Source organism: Protopterus annectens, chromosome 11.part0 (assembly GCF_019279795.1).
Source record: "Protopterus annectens isolate FY-2018-M chromosome 11.part0, PAN1.0, whole genome shotgun sequence".
NCBI lineage: Eukaryota > Metazoa > Chordata > Ceratodontiformes > Protopteridae > Protopterus > Protopterus annectens.
The window spans coordinates 545,134,659-545,140,660 of NC_056745.1; positions in this window are offsets into that span (position 1 = coordinate 545,134,659).

The following is a 6,002-nucleotide window of genomic DNA, read 5'->3' on the forward strand; positions in this document are numbered from 1 at the left end:
CTATTTAACTTAACACAGCTTATCCAACCCCCCACCCGTATAGACAAATCCACCAAAAAGGAATCCGTATTAGACTGGATCCTAACCAACAAGCCTTCATCTGCCAATATATCTGGTATGTTACCAGATTCCCTCAGTGATCACCTACCCACATTCATACTAAGACAGCACACAGAACCCATAAACCCCCCCCATCCTACTTTCTATCCATAGTTCCAAAAATTTCCTACCAGACCAATTCATCAACACCTTAAAAAAATAAATTGGTCACCTCTTAAAACTCTACCATTAGATGAAGCCATGGAGTATTTTCCTTAATCATATGGCCCCATAATGTATAATTCATACTAAAACCTACCCAGCCTGCTGGATCTCAAAGGACACAAGATCCCTGCTCAAAGAGACATAGCTTGGGCAACCTGGTGTACCAATAAAACAAGTACAAATCGACAATACTTCCTAGACTCAGAAACAAAGCAAAGAAACAAATACGTAATGACAAAAAAGTTATTATATCCAGCTACAAAAAACTCACTACAACAATCCACAAAAATTCTGGTCCGCAATCAACCACATTCTCTAACCAGGCAAAATCACTTTCCCAAACCCTAACATTGAAGGTGATAACAATGATATTGCCACCCAGTTTAATGACTATTTCACCTCCTCCATCCAAAAGTTATTCAACAATTTCCCCACTACTACTACTACAAATACCCCTAAAATACAAAACTGTGTCCATAAAACCAACACCCAGTTCTCTCTTAAACCAGTTTCAACTGACCTAATTCATAAACACCTTGCCAAATTGAAACCCACCACTCTCGCTGCTGATAAACTTCCCGCTAATTACTTCAGGATTGCCGCCTCTACCATCGCCTACCCTATTTCCATACTCATCAATAGATCCATAGCTGAACACACTGTCCCCTCTCTCTGGAAAATTTCTTACATTGTCCCCTACACAAAGGTGGTTCCTCAACAGAACTTAGTAATTATCGCCCCATAGCTATACTATCTCCCCTATCAAAAATCTTAGAAAAATATGTACACACCCAACTACTGAATCATCTTCTTCAATATAACCTGTTAGCAAATTCCCAACATGGATTTTGGCCAAACCTTAGTACCACATCTGCCCTTATATACTTTACCGACTACGTCAACCAACAAAGAAATCTCGGTAGTCTAGTATCTGTTGTCTTCATAGACCAGTCAAAAGCATTTGACATGGTATCCCACTGCAAATTACTTGCTCTGAGCTCAGTCTGGATAACTCCTCTCTACTGGTTTAAAATTATCTGTCTCTCCGTCAACAAACTGTTAAATGGCATAACTCTCTCTCTCTCCTCTCCTCCCAGTGGAACAAGGTGTTCCACAAAGATCCATTCTTGGTCCCTTACTATCTTCCATTTTTAGCAATAACCTCTGCTCAGCTACCCAACAAACTAATATATTACAGAATGCTGATGACTCCAAGTTAGTACCCAGGAAGCCTTCACTCATCATCATCATCATCATCATCTTCTTTCGGTTGCTCCTGTTAGGGGTCGCCACAGCAGATCATCTGTTTCCATTTCTTCCTGTCCTCTGATCTTGCTCTGTCACACCAACCACCTGCATGTCCTCTCTCACCACATCCATAAACCTTATCTTAGGCCTTCCTCTTTTCCTGTTACCTGGTAGAGCTTCATCCTTAGCATCTTTTTTCCCAATATACTCAGCATCCCTCCTCAGTACATGTCCAAACCAATGTAATCTTCTTCTCTGGCTTTATCTCCAAACCTTCCAACCTGGCTGACCCTCTAATATACTTATTCCTAATCCTGTCCACCCTTGTCACACCCAGTGCAAATCTTAACATCTTTAACTCTGCCACATCCAGCTCTAACTCCTGCCTTTTTGTCAATGCCACTATCTACAATCCATATAACATAGCTGGTCTCACTACCCTCTTGTAGACCTTCCCTTTCACTCTTACTGGTACTCGTCTGTCACAAATCACTCCTGACACTCTTCTCCACCCACTCCATCCTGCCTGTACTCTCTTCTTCATCTCTCTTCCACACTCACCATTACTCTGAACTATTGATCCCAAGTATTTAAACTCATCCACCTTTGCCACCTCTACTCCTTGCATCCTCACCATTCCTCTATCCTCCCTCTCATTCACACGCATATATTCTTTCTTAGTCCTGCTGACCTTCATTCCTCTTCTCTCTAGAGCATATCTCCATCTCTCCAGGGTCTCCACCACCTCTTCCCTACTCTCACTACAGATCACAATGTCATCTGCAAACATCATAGTCCACAAGGACTCATGTCTGATCTTGTCTGTCAACTTGTCCAACACCATTGCAAATAAGAAAGGGCTCAGAGCTGATCCTTGATGTAATCCCACCTTCACCTTAAATGCATCCGTCACTCCCACTGCAGACCTCACCGCTGTCACACTACCCTCGTACCACTCTTAAATAGCCTTCACTACTATATAAAAATGGCTAAATTCCTCCCAACTCATACTAAACCCATCTAAGACCCAACTCATGATCTTCCACCCATCCAAAATTTTCACCCCCACCTTACCATTCTCAATAACATCCTCCAACAATATCCTTATCACACCAGTAACTCAAGCCAAGCTGCTAGGTGTAACTATTGATGAAAACTTAAAATTCGACAAACATATAGCACTAACAATTGCCAAAGTTCATAAAAAACTAGGTTCACTCTACTGCTGCAAAAGCTTTCTCACACAGGAATCCCAAATCACTATCTCTCGTACTCATCTACTCTCCACCTTACTATACGCTTTCCCAGTTCTAACTAAGCTAAACAAATCTGACCTTCTGAAACTATCTACCTGCTACAATAAAATCTCAAAATTTGGAACCACTGCTAACTTTCGTTCTCACCAATGTCCCTCTTTATGGTGGGCACACACTGGCCAATAGCTGTACATACACCCCTCCCAGCATTAGTATGGGTCCTTGGTGTAGGTCGGAGTAAGCCAGGTTCTAAGCCTACTTATCACTGACAAATACCCATGCCAAATTGGCGACATTAGTCAACATGACTGAATCACCTAGAGCTATATTTTACACCATACAGTGGCTAGTCCTTCCACAGTGCTCAGTCTGTGATCCATGTTTCTTGCATTTTCACATCGAAAGAGTCCGACACAAATTCAAGTCTTAGCACTTCTTTAAATGATATCAATGGTAAGTTACATGGAATAACATGAGTTCATCAAAGAACATTCATTAAGTATAGCATGACACATGGTAAACTTACTGTGATCTTCCTAGTAAGAGTTAGTAAGCTGTTATTAAATGCTCCATATGTTGCTCATTTGTTCATAATTGTGGGAGGTGGTGCTCCACAGTGTATAGATGAAAGCTTGAAACCATTCATAGGATCATAGGAGATTACTAGGCTATTGACCTGGAGGTCATTTCAAGCTTAGTCTTTTCAACCCAATGTAATATCGTAGAAGTACTAGTCAATACCCAGGATTGCATTTAGTGATGACTGCCCATGTCTAGGAGAGTTGTGGGTGCTATCCCTGGTAAGAATTTATGGTGCCCCATCCACTCATCCAGGTTGCTCTTGAACAGTGTCATAGAGCTGCTCTGTTTCACATGAATTGGTACCCTGTTCATCGATCTTGCTATAGGTTAATAGGTGTGAACACCAGCTAACAACCACAAGGGCATTTTTAAGCCTAGCTATGCATCCCAGATCTGTGACAAGTTCTTGTACCCTTGATAAGTGCAAGCAGAGGCTTGGGAGATGAAATATTTACAAGCAGGGGCTTGGGAGATGAACCATTTGCAGGTTGCCTGTGTCCATTAGTGACATAGGTGCTAAACCAGGAATGAATTTCCTCTTCCCTATCCAACTGTCCAATTTACACTTGCATTGGGTTAGGGAGAAACCCTACTTCACATGGATGGAAACCCTGTTCCAGAGAAAGGTTAGTCTCTGGGATACATACCTGTATCTCCAGCAGGTCATATTTATATCACAGGCAAGGTTTAAGTCTTTAGAACAGGTAACTCTGGTGCTGTCTGTTTTGTAGATATGCAGAAGGTCGATTACAGCCTGTAGGAGACAGAATACAGGGATAGGACTTTCAGGTGATCTACACAGGACATGTTACTTAGTACCTGTATTCTTTTAGTGAGGAACCTCCTATGGACGTTCCAGTTGTTAGATGTACCTAGTTAGGTACATACAAAATGGAGCATTATATTTAATGATAGGTCTGATGAATGCTGAACACAGTGAAACAATGACCTCCTTGAATCTAGATGCCATACCTTTGTTTATAAGTTGAACAACATTGAATGATTTCCCCAGTACTGTAGACACGTGATGGTCAAAAGCTAGATTATTGTTTATGTGTGTCCTCATGTTACTGACTAATGGGTTGACTGTTAGGTGTGTGTTGTCAATATGATAGTTACCAGGGGTGGATGACTTCCCAAAGGATAGGATTATGCATTTCTTGGCATTTAGTTTTAGTCCATGGCTCTGACACAAGTTATTTCTCTGTGTCAGCCCTTCATGGAGAACATTAGTGTCGGTGGGAGATACATACCTTTCTCTTCAGCAGCTTCTAATTTGCAATCATCTGCAAATTTAGTCAGTCAGTGGCCTTTGGCATTGGTCTTGACTTCAGAGAAGTAAATGCCAAAAAGGAGCAGTCCTAGGACCAATCCCTGAGGGAATCCAGTTGTGACTGGCCTCTCTGTAGTGGTAGACTTCCCAATTCTATCTTCCTGGGTCCTATCTGTAAGCCAGCTGGCTATTCACTGGATGACATAAGAGTTTAAACCTAATGTCTTGAGTTTGTCAACAATGCCCGGTGGTGTATTGTGTCAAAAGCCTTGGCCAGGTCAAGGTAAGCAATATGAACCATTTTGCCCTCATTCATTGCTTTAGGTAACCTTCTCAAAGTCCATCAAGCTGAGTAGGCATGACTTGCCCTTGACAAAACCATGGCTTCACGTATGAGATTAATGAGACTTATGGGCTGTAGTTTCCAGGGTCTATAGATAGCCCACCTTTGTGCAGAGGGATGAATGTTGCTGTTCTCCATTCATGAGATGTGTTTGGAGGCTGCAGTTAAATAGCAATTCCAGAGGCCCTGATAGGTCATGTTTCATGCTACTTAGAATGCAGGCTGGGATATTGTCTGGGCCCATCGATGCAGTGTTCTTGGCCTTAGAGAGAACCTTAAGGACCTGTTCCCTAGTGATAGTAGGGGGAGCTATATTTTACGGTATTTCCTGAGGGGAGGTTGAGGGGGAGGGTAAAGTTAGAGCGGAATTTGTCTGCCAGTAGGTTTGCTATATCTTCTTGCTCAGTATAGATGGCTCCATTAACAATGAGCTCTGCACACAATTATGTATGGCTTTGAGGTTGTGGACATATATGAAGAATCTCTTGTGGTTATCCTTGGTCTGGGATGCCAAATTTACCTCACATTTGCCTTTGGTAGAATTTTTTTGTCCTATGAGTTATTTGTTTAGTTTGATGAGAATGTTTTTATCTTACTGGGTGCTTGCCTTTCTAATTTTTTGCCATGGTTTTCTTCCTTCTACTATACAACCTATTGATGTGATTTCACCAGGGTGGCATGTTTTCTGAGTTAGTTCTGTACTTCCTTTTGGTGAGCACAGCTGCCTCTATGCAACTATTATTATGGGTCTGTATTACAGGATTGAACAGTCAAATGTTCAAACACGTAATAATCGACCCCTAAATATCGAAATGCCGTTATGTTGAATGGCAAAAAAAACACTCAAACAAACCATTAAAATGCTCTAAGCAGGGGGGAAGCCCCCTTGCACCCCCCACACCCCCTGCTACTTAAATATACCAACTCCAAGATTGCACTACAGTGCAGAGAATGGAAAACTTCCATGTCTGCACTGTACGGAGATCTCCATTGAACTGTTCGACATTCTGACGTTTCGATATTTAGGGGTCGATTA